Below are 13,536 nucleotides of genomic sequence, written 5' to 3' on the forward strand. Positions count from 1 at the left end.
GCCAAGACACTAGGTGAAGGGCATCAGGTGGGTACCGAGAGGCAGGGCCTGGGACACGCGGTAGCTCGCCACAGGGCAGAACGCCAGTTTGATCCTAAGATCCAACTATAAGCTTTTTAAGTACAGCAACTTTAATATACACTATTGGAGCTGGAATTACAGAGGCTGCTGGCACCAGATCGGCCCTCCAATGTCTCCTTGTTAAAGTATTTAAAGTGTACTCATTCCAATTACAGTGCTCTAAAAAAGCCCTGTATTGTTATTTTTTGGTCACTACCTCCCCAATTTGTGAATGGTTATTTTCCACTCCTGCTGCCTTCCATTAATGTGGTACTCGTTTGCCAGGCTCACTATCCGGAATTGAATTTTGTGTCCTAGTTACCCGTAGTCCCCATGGAATGCACCGGAAGTACCACAGAAAGTTAATAAGGCAGATATCCGTATGTATTGTCACCATCATGCAGATGTGAGATCAGCCCGAGGTTATCTAAAATCACCAAAGTGGCTAGGCAGTCTGTATTGGTCTTGGTCTGATAAATGCACGTATCCTGGGAGGTTTGTGCTCGTCGGCATGTATTATCTCTAGAATTACCACAGTTATCAAAGTAACAAATAGAGTGGTCAAAGGAACCACAACTGATCTAATGAGCCATTTGCAGTTTCACTGTACCTGCTGTGCATGACTTAATATTTGAGACAAGCATATGCCACTGGCAGGATCAATCACATTGCCGCACCAGCCGTATGGGGGAAGAGTTGTACGCCTATCATGGACTGGCTTTCACACCTCTCGGGAGCCTGCTTTGGGAGCCCCTTCCTACCTGCAGGGGGCTGACGGACAGGGTTATCCCACAGGCACCGACAGGCTTAGCCTGCCCCGCACACCAGAAAGGAGAGGCGGGTCAAGGCGCAGCCAGAGCAAAACACAGGCATGCTGTGTCCCAGCCTGGGCAGCCGCGCCACCCCACTGAACGGTCATTACGAGCTGCTGCGGAAATGCACTGAGTGAAGAAGAGCAATGGACATACACACAGGGCCCAGGCAACCAGGCAACATCTGGGACTAGTGCCACCCAAATCCATTCTCCCTGGTCAGAAAACTCCACAAGCTGCCAGGCTGCTTGGCCTTTGCTCTGCTGAGTGGCCTTCACAAAAAGCAGACCCTCAAGTCGGACGGTCCAAGCTCTTTACTTGAAAAAACAGCCAAGGCTGGCCAGGCAGTCCATTCCTAAATGTACCAAGTGTGCCCAATCAATCAGAGTACAGAGCTACCTAAACTGCCCAAGCATGCTGTACAGAACATGGATGCCAGTTTTGCATCCCTGCCTACGCTCTAGAAAGCAACGCTTGGAAGAAAGGTCATTTGACAGGGATGGAGGGCAGCCACAGACTCGGGCCCCTGGAACCTCAGGGCAGGCCTGCACAGGCCATCGTGGCAGTGGGTAAGAAATACCAGAGGACAAAGGTGTTGATACCTTGTCCCTAATAATCTGGAGGAAGGCTACCTGCCTTTCTTATAATCCATGCACACTGAGTGAAAGGGGGCTGTATTAGTGAACACATCTAACCTCCTGGAGCCCTGGCAGAGCCTGGAGAGTCAAATGAACCTTCATCAGGACTTCCATATCTGCCCGCCATCGCAATCACAGTACAGTGCAGGCTTACCTGACCCCGAATAGCCCACCCTGCATGGAGATGTCACCTTCACATCCCTGCCTGCTCTCTGAGAAGTAAGGATCTGAGAAAAGGCCCTTTGGACAGGCTTGGACGGAATCCAAAGACCCGGGCAGTACCTGGGTGAGAACAGCCAGACGAAAAGGGGGTTCCGACTACTCAGCTCCTACTAATCCAGAGCAAATGTACCCCCCTTTCTTGTCATCCATGTACACTGAGTGACAGAGGTGGCCGTCGAAGAAATGCACCTGACCTCCTGGAACCCTATCTGGGCTCCAAGATTCAAATGAGCCCTCATCAGCACTTCCAGGCCAGCCAGGTCATCTAGACATGCCATAGGAACACATGGCACAAAAACAGATGCCCAGGGCTCAGATCAACCAGATTCCTGGTCTCGAAGGACAGCTATCTGGTTGCACCATAACTTTTGGAATATAATTCCGCTTGCCCATGGAGAGGTCAATGGACTTTGAGGCCAAGGTTCTCAGAGCATGAACTGGTTATCAGGCAAAGGGCTATGGTTGGGGCCTCACAGAGATAAGACCTGGGACTCAGTCAGAGCGTCTGAACCTGGATAAGCAGGGGCGACCGCCCCAGTCTTGCAGGACCTCATCCTGTTTAATTTGCTACATGGTGGGCCGGAAAAGGGAGCCCATGGCTGGGGGCTTCCACCACAGGACCATCCAGAGCTCTGACACAGGGCCTGGTCTGAGCTTCTAATCCCAGGGAAGACCTTTGCGGGCCTGCAGGACCCAGTCCCGGGCAATTTGTGACACAGCAGTGTGGAGAAGGGAGCCCAGGGTCGGGAACTTCCACCCCGGACCCACTTGGGCTCTGTCCCATGGCCTGGTCAGACCTTCCCTAGGCCTGGTCAGATCTTCCCCAGGGCACTTTGAAACACAACAGATCAGAAAAAGGGCTTTGGCCCAGGGCACAGGGCCCAGTCAGAGCTTCTGAACTTGTACAAGCAGGCAAGACCTCCTCGTCCCTGCGGAATCTTGCCGTGGGCATTTTCTAACCATGTGAGCCAGAGAAGGGGGCCTAGGACTGGGGACTTCCATGCCAAGGCCAGCTGAACTCTGACCTGGGTTCTGGTCAGAATTTCTCATCCCGAGCATGAAGGATAGGACTCCCCCTGCCTGCTGGTCCTCGTCCAAGGCACTTTACAACATGGCACACAGAAACCAGGTCACCGAGGTCATCACCCTTGGCCCACCAGAGAACTACCCATTCTAGTTATCTGTGTACACAGAGTGACCGAGGGGGACATTTGAGAAAATGTATCCTGCCTTTTGCCCTGGCTGACTTCAAGCTTCAACTTAGAACTCATGGGCACTTCTAGAATGGCTTGGAATCGGAACACTGCTTCATGTGAAGGAAATGCCTTGTTTTGTTTATTGTAAGTACAAAAACGTCACTAGTGAATTTGGCATGGCACATTTTTCGCCACCCTTGTAGGCGAGTGCTTTAATTTCACAGTCATAAGAATGGTAAAATGAGGTAAACACTATGGTAACCAAACCACTGAAATTGAAAGAGTTTTTTTTTTTTTTTTTTTTTTTTGATTTTTCAAAAACCTTTATTGAGACACAGTAAATATACATTACAGACTGTCGTGTGCTCCTCCTGCAGTTCGTTACTTCAGAAAAAACGGCTATTGTTGTCCAGCAGCCCTCACACAGCCATTTAGCCGACATCCCGGAGGACCGGCGGCATTGCAGTTTTACATAATGCAGTTTGGGCTGAAACGCTTCCAATGCATATGATACGTGTGCCCCACCGGACCGTGCCATAATATAAACGACCATCTCGGTCAGCCTGCCGGCAGTCTGCACAAGTACCCGTACCTTCGCAATCCGAGTCTCAACACCCGCCCCCCCCCCTCGTTCGCCATCATGCATCTATCTTCACTCGTTTCATGCATACTCACGCACGCTGTCTCTGACCAGGGCATCGAACTTCGGGCCGACCTCACCTCCCAAGCCTCCAGACCCGGCCAATCTTGCGGTTCCGGTGCCTGCCGCGCGAGCACATCTCTAGGTAGCCCTCGCCTCATACAAGGGGTGCCCCGTCCCTCCTCCCGCCAACCAGTCTCTCTCTCGAACATCACACAGGCATCATGGCTTATCTCACCACTATCGCTCTCTAGTCCGGAGGCATGCTCTCCACTACCCCACCGCACACCGCCGGGGCCTCCTGCTGCGTGTCCCCTTCACCAGACTCCTCAGCATGTTCCGCGGATATGTAAGTGCTGTACAGCGCCCAGAAGTTCTTAGGGCGACTTCTAGGGGGCAGCAGTTCGCTATATGTTTCCGCCTGCGTGCTACAGTACAACATATCCCTGGCCCACCTCTTCTTAGTGGGAAGCGGCCCTCTCATCCAGCAGGCCGCCACTACTCGCCTTGCGATCAGCAGCGCCACATCCGTCAGTCGCCGCAGTGCCCGCGGAAGCGGCCTGGAGTAGCCCAGTAACGCTAGAGCCGGGTCTGGGGGGATCTCCCTTTCCAAGATCTTGCACAACTCTCGGAATACAGCCGTCCAGAACCGGGCCACTCCTGGGCAAAGCCAGGCCATGTGTAGGAAGTCAGCCACAGGAGCATGGCACCGCTCGCATTCCGCCGAGGGGCGCAGCCCATATCTGTGTAGTCTTTCAGGGGTGTAGTATACCCGCTGCAAGAACTTAAAGTGGATTAAACGGTGACGACCGTTCAAAGAGACCTTTTTGGTGCTGGAGCAGCAGTATCTCCACATCTCATCCGAGATGTCCATTTCGAGGTCCGTTTGCCAGGCTCGCCGCGCAGCAGAGCACTGAGGCTCCCTGTGTTGATCCCCAATCTTTTTGAGTGTCGAGACCAGCTTGGACGGCGCCGCCGCTTTAATGACATAGGTAAGCTCCGGGATCTCGGGCGGCTCCGCCGCAGACGGCCCCAGAAGAGACAGCAGTGCACCCCGAACCCGGTGGAACTGGAAGCGTTGGAGTAACGTGCACCCCGGACGTGCCGATACGACGCTCTCCAGCGTCTTAACCACGCCGTCTTGGAACAGGTCTGCCATCCTCGCTATACCCAGGGCGCCCAAAGCCCGCGTCACCCCCGCTTCTCGCAGAGGAGGGAGCCAAACCGCCCACTCCACCCGCATCAGCGGCGAGTATAAGAGGGCACAGTCCTGCCGTTTCATAAGCATGTGCCACGCGTGGTTAGTGGATCCGAGCGAGTCCAACAGTCCAGTCCTCCGATCCACGGGCAGAAAAATCGTCGCCGGGAGTGGTACCGGCTCCGCGAACAAGCGCTCCAGCAGCACATGTGGGACATCTGGGTCAGCGTGTATCCACGAATGCAGATGGGACGCCTGCGCCACCCTGTAATAACTCTCCAGGTCCGGAGCTCCAAGCCCCCCCATCTCATATGGCAACGTTAGCACTTTCCACTGGACTCTCGGTTGTCTGCCTCCCCAAGCCAGCCGGAGGAGGGTCTGGGTCAGCTGCGCAAAGAAAGACCTGGGCAACACTATAGGAATGTTGGCAAAGAGGAACAGAAAGCGCGGTAGGATGATCATTTTCATAATGGCTATCCTGCCCATCAGCGAGAGGGGCAGTCTGTTCCACACTTCCACCTCATCCACGAGTTTGGAGTAAGCCACCCCATAGTTTTCCCTCATCAAGACCTCCGGGTCCCTGTGCAGTCTAATGCCCAGGTAGCGAATCGAGTCTGTTGTCCACTGCAGTGGGTATTCCATAGGGAACGGCAGTGTTGCTGTGGTCAGCGGAAATGCCAGCGATTTGTTCCAGTTGACTTTGAGGCCCGATAGCGCCCCAAATCTGACCACCTCCCGCAGTATAGAGGCGAGATTCTCCTCCGGGTCTCTGATGTAAAGTAGCGTGTCGTCGGCATAGGTAGAAATACCTATCTTGTAAGAGGGAAAATTAATGCCCTCGAATCTGTGGTATTCCCTTATTGCGCACGCCAAGGGCTCGGCCACCAGCGCATAGAGAAGTGGGGAGAGAGGGCAGCCCTGCCTGGTCCCTCTAGAGATTGCAAACGGCTCCGTGACTCGATCTCCAAGGCGAAGTCTGGCAGTAGGTCTGAAATACAAAGCCCCTATCATCTGTAGGAAAGGCTCCCCCAGCCCGAGCTTCCTGAGAACCCGCACCATGAACGGCCACTCCACGGAGTCAAACGCTTTCTCCATATCGAGGAAGAGCGCTATGGCCTTACTCTCTGGGCGCACATGTTGCATGACGCCTAGGACCGTGCGGATATTGTACGTAAGGTTCCTGGCTGGGACAAAGCCCGCCTGCTCCGGCGCCACGAGCTCCGGGACCAGGAGCGCCAGGCGCGTGGCCAGCACCTTCGCATATATTTTGGCATCGACATTAATCAGGGAGAGTGGCCTATAGGAACCGCACTGGTTAGGAGGCTTCCCGGGTTTAAGAATTGTAACGAGCAGGGCCTCTCGCATCGTCTCGGACATACTGCCTTCGAGACAAATGTCATCAAAAAGGGTCAGAAGATGCGGGAGGAGCTGGTCCTGAAAGGCCTTATAAAAGGCCACCGTCAGCCCGTCCGCTCCCGGGGCGGAGCCCGCCCGCATACTCCCCAATGCCTCCAAGATCTCATCTTTTTGTATGGGCAGGGCCAAGAATTCTCGCCTCGCGTTAGACAAAAATGGCATTTTGAGGTAACTGAGGTAGTCGTCTATCTCCACCTCCATACGCGAGGACTGCGATTTGTATAGGCCAGCGTAATAGGCCCTGAATTCTTCTATGACCCCCTCCTCCTCGGAGATCACATCGCCCGCAGCCGTGACGAGCTCGTCTATGACCAGGGGTCGCCTAGAATTGCGCAGTATTCCCGCCAGCACGGATCCCGGGCGCTCACCCTCCCCGTACGTGCGGGCCGTGGCATACTTCCCCATATGTTTCACCTCTCGGTCCGCTTCACTATTGAATTCAGCAACCAGGTGCTGCAGCCGCGTGGCCACCTCCGGGTCCGCCGAGTCCCCCTGTCTCATCTCCAGTTGAGCTATCTGCGACTCCAGTGCCCCAAGCTGCCGCCGGATAGACTTAAGCACTCCCGAATGCTTAGACATCGCTACACCTCGGATATAGGCCTTGAACGAGTCCCACACTATTTGGAAACTCTGGACAGTGCCCGTGTTTACCTTAAAGAACGTGTCTATTTCGTCCGCCAGTTCCCCACGGAACACGTCGTCCAGCAGTGAGTACGGCGGTAGTCGCCACGTGAACGGCGGTAGCCGCCGACGCGGAGTGGTCAGGGCCAGTAGCAGAGGAGAGTGGTCTGACAACGTGCGTGGCAGCACCCTGCAGTCCGCGACGCTCGCGAGCAGTGCCCGGGACACCAACCAGTAATCTATTCTGGTGTGCACATCGTGGAAAGCCGAGTAATGCGTATAGCCCCCTTTACCCGAGTGACGGTGTCGCCAGACATCAAGCATGTCAAGCCTGATCAGCTCCGCCTGCATGTGTAAGGCGGCGGTCGCTGGGCGGCGGGCCGGCCCCGACGAGCGGTCCAGCCCCGGGTTAAATGTGAAGTTAAAGTCGCCTCCCCACACCATGCCAGAGGGCACGTGCTGCCTGCACTGTGCCGCCAGAGCGTCGAAGAAGTCTGGGGAATCATAGTTAGGGCCGTACACATTGACCACTATCAGGTCATGGCCTTTACCAACGCACCGCGCTATTAGGTATCGCCCGTCCGGGTCGGCAAGCAGCGACGTCAACCGGAGTCTCGATCGCGGGTTCACCCAGGTAATCACCCCCCTGGAATGCGATGTGAAGCCCGCAGCCGCACTGGAACCCGCCAGGCCCCTCGCCGCCAGCAACCTACTTGTAAGTGGGAGGTGAGTCTCCTGGAGCAGTGCCAGGTCGATGTGATGTCGGTGGAGGTAGTTTAAGACCTTTCTGAGTTTGCGATGGTCATTCAGCCCACGGACATTCCACGTCAGCGCTCTAAAAACTTCCCCGTCAGAGTCATCCATTCGTTCATCCGTTCCAGTCATCCCAGTTACGCGCTCTGATATCAGCACTGCACGCGGGGCAGCAGGAAGTCCCCTCCCGCCCCTCTAGTTGAGACAGTCCGAAACAGCCACACATCAGTGAATCAAACAACTTGCCGCGCAAGAGACAGTACCAAGCACAAATGCACAACGCCGAACGTCCCCCAAACTTCCCAGCCCCCCTCCCACAGCCGACCGTCCCCAACCTGGCCAGACAGATCCCCCGTCCCTCCCCCCACCCTACCCCACAACAACGACCATACAAAAACATCCCCGAACCAGCCCCCGTGGGGGCCAAAAGAGCCATTAGCGCTGGGGCAGGGGCCTCCGTTGGGCTGCTCCTCAAAACTCTCAAGAGTCCGCCGTGTGGCCGTGCCCCCGCCTCCAGACCCCCAAACGAAGCTAAACGCAGCTCTAGCGAATAACACCTCACCTCAGTGGCAAGCACCCCAGGCCATCCGAATCTGCACAGCACCCCCCAGCCTTCCCCGGGCAGCCAACCAGGTCGCGGCCCATTACTCGCAAATCAATCCATGCAATGCGCTCCAGTTGCCCTCCCCACAAAAATCTCGCAGTGCCTAGGGACACCGGGCTCCCCCGCCCCCGATCAGAGCCGTGGCAGTCCAGTCTCTCGCCCCCCCACCGGCATTAGGGCAGCGAAGCCCGGGGCTCCCCCAACACAGCAGAAAGGCCTCACCCAGCCGCAGCCTCAGCGTCCTCCATGGCGTTTGTCGCCGCCTGCACGCCAACATAGTCCCCGCTGTCGCCGAGCCACCTGTGGAGCGGTAGCCTCCGTCGCGGGTCAGTGTCCACTCACCCGGAGACAAGTCAGATCAAGCAGCCACCGCCAGTGTTCTAGTCCTGGTCCCCCAGGTCGGAGACCTCCGTGCGGGCAGTCGTGTCGTCCAGCATTACACGCCGCTGCTCCCTCGACCACTCTTTCAGGGATCGCTGCAGCTCCCTCGGGTCCGTGAAGAAGTGCGACTGCCCCTGCCTGTTGATACGGAGCCGCGCCGGGTATAGCATCGCGTAGTCCAGGCCCAAATCGCGGAGCTGTTTTTTGTAGGGTGCAAACTGCCTGCGTTCCTCCTGCACCTTCGCCGTGAAGTCGGGGTAGATGGAGATATCCATCCCTTCATATTGCAGCTTCCCCTTTTCCCGCGCCAACCGCAGGGCCGTGTCTCTGTCTCTGTAATTGAGCAGTTTTGCTATTATAGGTCTGGCAGGCGCACCAGGCTTGGGTCGAGGGCCCAGCGAGCGGTGGGCCCGCTCAACCACGAACATTGGGGAGAACACCTCCTCTCCGAGCAGGGCCCGCAGCAGTTTTTCCACAAATAGTTCCATTCGGCCCGTGTGCGTCGACTCCGCCACGCCGGTGATACGGACGTTCGATCTCCTCGATCGGGCCTCCAAATCCTCGGATTTATCCTGAATGACCTGCAGGAGTTTACTGAATTGCCGGCGGTCCGCATCCCATGCCGTCTGCGTCTCCTCCACCTGCGTTATCCTCTGCTCGGTCGCGTCCAGCCGCTCTGCGTTCTTATCCACTCGTTCCGACATGCGGTCCATGCGGTACGTGAGTGCATCAAGCTTAGTGTCTATCGCGGTCAGACTGCCCTGCAGGCCTTTTTCCATTGCAGCCAGTGTTGCTTTGATGTCTGCGCACATGGAGCTCTCCGCAGTCGCCCCGTCCGGGGGACGCGCCGGCGAGGCCTCGACCGGTCCCTTCGGCTTGCGGGGGTCAAAAGACAGTTTGGACTGTAATTTATCACTTTTGCCCATGGCTGCGCCTGGGGACGGCCGCTGGCCCGAAATCGCCTCCACTGCACTGAGGCCCAGTCCGGCTGACCACCGCCGTCTCCACACGATGTCGACCTCCCCGCCACGTGGTCCCGCACTCCGGCGGCTATGGGTTACTGCAAGTGTCCGGTCACCTCCTCAGAGCGGGAGCGGGAGGTGCACGCCGTGCCTGCGCGAGTGGTGCCCCACTACTCCAAATGTGGCATCTCCCAGCGCCAAGATGTCTCAGGTGTGGGCCTCCGTGGCCGCGTCCCCGGGGCGCCCGAAGACCGAAACGGCGCGGGCCGCAGGCCGCACTTAGCCGCCCACTCAGTCAGCGATCCGGGGGGGGGGGGGCGCCACCGCAGCCGACCCCCCGCACTCGGGTCCAGGGCGCTCGACCGCACCACGCAGCCGGTTGGACCCCGTTGGTCGGGTCCGCCTCTTGTCGGGCAGCCGCACGTCGGCTGACGCACGTCGGGTCGAGCCACAGGCCTGTCCGGGGATCGCGGCCCAGCACGCCTCCTCGCCCCGCGTGCGCCGGAATCTGTGCACCAGGGCTCAATCGCCTCCGCCGGACTCCCGGGGTGACACCACCCAGTGCCAAGGGGGACCCCCCGCACCAGCGCGTAGTTCAATGCTGCTATTCAGGATCATATGCACGGATAGAAAGGGGTTTCGAGCGGGAGCTCCGCGCTCACACGTCCGCCATAGCCGCCGGCTAGCTCCGCCCCCCTGAAATTGAAAGAGTTACAACTGGGAAAAAAACTACACTTTACATGATAAAAACGTTTAAGAGGGAGTAGCCAGGGAGCCAAGATGTCAGAGGATTTGTAGAGGGTATCCTGGTGCTGAGCAGTGGGATTGGGGTTATTGGTGTCTGTAGGGCTGGCCATCTAATCCTGAGGTTGGCCCAGACGTGGACTGTGTTACCACTTCCGAACGTGAACGGATTGGGTGAGGGGAGGCCATTGCTTAATTTGAACCTGTGGTTTCCGGTTCAGGGCACTGGCACTTAATCATCAACACTGGCGCTTTTCATGAGCACCAGTTAAGGACACATTCATTTTACGGGGAGATTACGTGACTTGCCCAGCCAACACCAGATCTCAAACCTAGTTACCCAGCTCCGAGGTCGGCAGCCATAGCCATTACACCACAGTCTCTCCCCACTTTCATGGTTAGCAGTTGGTTCTGTTTTAGGCAACACTAACCTGCAAGTTGCCTCCTGACGAGACCCGGCACTTATGTTTTTACAAATTAACCACTGAACGCGCCTGGACTAGCCGTAACGGGCACCAGGCGTTTCCGGCTGGTCCGGAGGGGTGGGTCCAGTTTCCAAGCTGTGGGGCACAGTTTTGTTACTGGGGGCCAGTTTTGCAGCAGCGCTGCAATATGAGCCCCCTGTAACAAAACAGGCAGCAGTTCTGCTTCTCACTAGCACAAACACCCCCCAGCCCCCTGTGGGTCCGCTCCAGCAGAATTGCCAGGGCTGGCTGATGTGGGGGAGGCCCTCCTGCTTAGTTGAGACCGTAGGAACCGGTGGAGTGCAAAACGACCACTTAATGGAGAAAACCCACAAAGAGAGAGCCGCTGGGTGGCAGGCTGATAACAAAGGTGAATGTAGGCGAAGCAAGTATGGCGAGGGAGAGGCAAGTTATTTCCCTGAGACACAGAATTATAGTGACAACGACATATCAGCATTAGAAGTGACAGCTCAACATTACAAGTATGCTGGGAGGGACTGTAGAGGTTGTGGGAGAGGGCGCTGTAGCTTTGGAAATTTGGGATAAGACTAGTTTTACCCTGTGGCATGTGTTGTGCAGGTTGAGAGTGGCACAACTCTGCAGCTATTGACATTTGAATATTTAGAAACCGAGGGGTCAGAACTGGAGAGTCGCACGGAGCAGGGGAGAGAACATGCTTTAGCGGGACAAGAGCAGTATAGAGGAGAGTCACCTTCCACAAGGACACGCCGATCTCACCGTAGGGTGTCTTTGAGGCAAGGGAACGTGCTTCGAGATGCGCAGTTCCGCCTGCTTGCTAAGGGTGGCACCATGGCCTGCATTCTGCACAATGCTGAAGAGAACACGTGCAGAGGAAAACATGGCAATGTATTGAAATAGACAGTAGTCGTACTTCAAACATTCGCCTCCCTTTCTAAAACAGAAGTGCCTTGTGCAAGCACGTGTCAAAGATGATGCTTTTGAAAATGATGGCTTATTTCGCTTGGGCTTCGAATGTGATAACCTGGACCGGTTGTCTTTTTGTCTCTGGTAGTGCATATTGACTGAAAGGTAAACACATAGTAGTACATGTAGCAACAGATTCGTCCAATTAATAAAGTTTTCCATAGCTACAAGCAGAGTCTTTGTGTTATGCTGCGTTAGGTAGTTCTTTCTCCCTTTTGACTTATACCTGGGCTTGTAGATGAGTGACGTCTATAGCAGAGCAGAACAAAGACCACAATCTGATTGGCTGAAGGCTCATCTAACGTGCCACAGAAATAGCATAGCAGGAACCAACTCATTTTGAAATGCTAGTTAACTGCTTGCTTATGCTTTGAGCATTGTTCTCCTGTTGAGGACGGTCACAAGCTTTGAAAACCGTACCCTCTATGTCAGTCAAAGATATCAGTCCCGCATGTACTTTTTAACAGTAGTCGGAAGAGGAGTCTGCAATGCTTAGAGACGGGATCTGAAATCTAGTTCTAAACATTGCCCATGGATTAATATATCCTTCAATGAACCGCACTCATCTTTCTTGTTTACGTGAAATTTCAAGAACAGTGGCACTAAAATAGCCTTGATTTGTCCTTGTACGTATTTTCTCTTGCATCAAAGGCTTATCTGGTGCACACAGTGGTTTGAATTGCCTCAATTATGCAGTGAGCCGCAGTTAAAGTGCACTCTGGAAAGAAACAAAAGATGTAGCCTGGACTGCATAATGACTGGCATGACGCAGACTTTACGCGCTTTCCCCAAGGACTCATATTTACAATTTAGAACCATAAAGCAGAGTACACCACTCTCTCAAGGTTGATATTTTTCCTCCCTTAGGCACATGGTCTTGTGTGCTTTGTCAGAGGAGTAATTTGGGTCTTATCGAGAAGGGCTATGTCTATACTGGTTGCATACCTGCCAAGGTTCGAGATTGCTTATGTGTGACATTTTCATAGTTTCACTGTACTTATGAGTGACATTCACGACCAAATGTGTGACACATAAGAGTCACTTTGCCACTGGAGTCAAGCTAGCCTGGCTGATGAGGGCTGTTAGCCCGAAACCGGTCCCACGATGCTTGTTTTCGGTTCAGGGAAGACCTGTCTTGGCAGTTCGGGCTGGACTGTTCCCATGAGGCACAGGGTCAAGACTGATTTGCATTTGGCTCGGTCTGAATTGAGGTGGCAAAGTGAGCTAAAGAACGATGATGGATTCAACTCAGATCTATGACTGGGGGTGAATGTCCGAAAAGTTTAAGCGCTCCGTCTATCATCTCCTTGTGTTTGCTTTGTTTGCCCTTAAGTTGGCAGGGAATGCCCAGACGTGGGTCCCTTGCTCACTTGGCACTGGATTCAAGCTAGCCTGGCTGATGAGGGCTGTTAGCCTGAAACTGGTCCCAGGATGCTTCTTTACAGTTCAGGGAAGACTAGGCTTGGCAGTTTTGGCTGGACTGTTTCCATGAGGCACAGGGTCAAGACTGATTTACATATGGCTCGGTCTGAATTGAGGTGGCAAAGTGAGCTGAAGAACGATGATGGATTTAACCCAAATCTGTGACTGGGTGTGAGTGTCTGAAAAGTGTTAGTGCCCTGTCCATCATCTCCTTGTGTTGACACATAATAGTGACACTTTCTCGTGAGTAAAATCAAGCAATGAAATCCATGAAAATAGATAAATACCAAACGTTGCAACCATATGAGCAACGAGGAACCATAAGAAGATCTTGAAACTGCTGCAAAGCACCTGTAATGGAAGGGCACTAAGGGGCATATGTATGAAGCCTTTTTACCATTCGCAAATGGGCCGATTCTCAGAATCGTCCCGTTTGCGAACGGGAAAAAGCCTTTTAT

General features: G+C 54.7%; 1 protein-coding gene across 1 annotated transcript in view; it reads left to right on the forward strand.

The window, feature by feature from the left end:
• Window positions 1-13,536, forward strand: part of CFAP47 (cilia and flagella associated protein 47) — a 2,697,962-nt gene that overhangs the window by 1,293,316 nt on the left and 1,391,110 nt on the right. The gene's annotated exons all lie outside the window — the stretch shown is intronic.

The sequence above is a fragment of the Triturus cristatus genome, chromosome 8 (genome assembly GCF_964204655.1).
Source record: "Triturus cristatus chromosome 8, aTriCri1.1, whole genome shotgun sequence".
NCBI classification, from domain to species: Eukaryota; Metazoa; Chordata; class Amphibia; order Caudata; family Salamandridae; genus Triturus; species Triturus cristatus.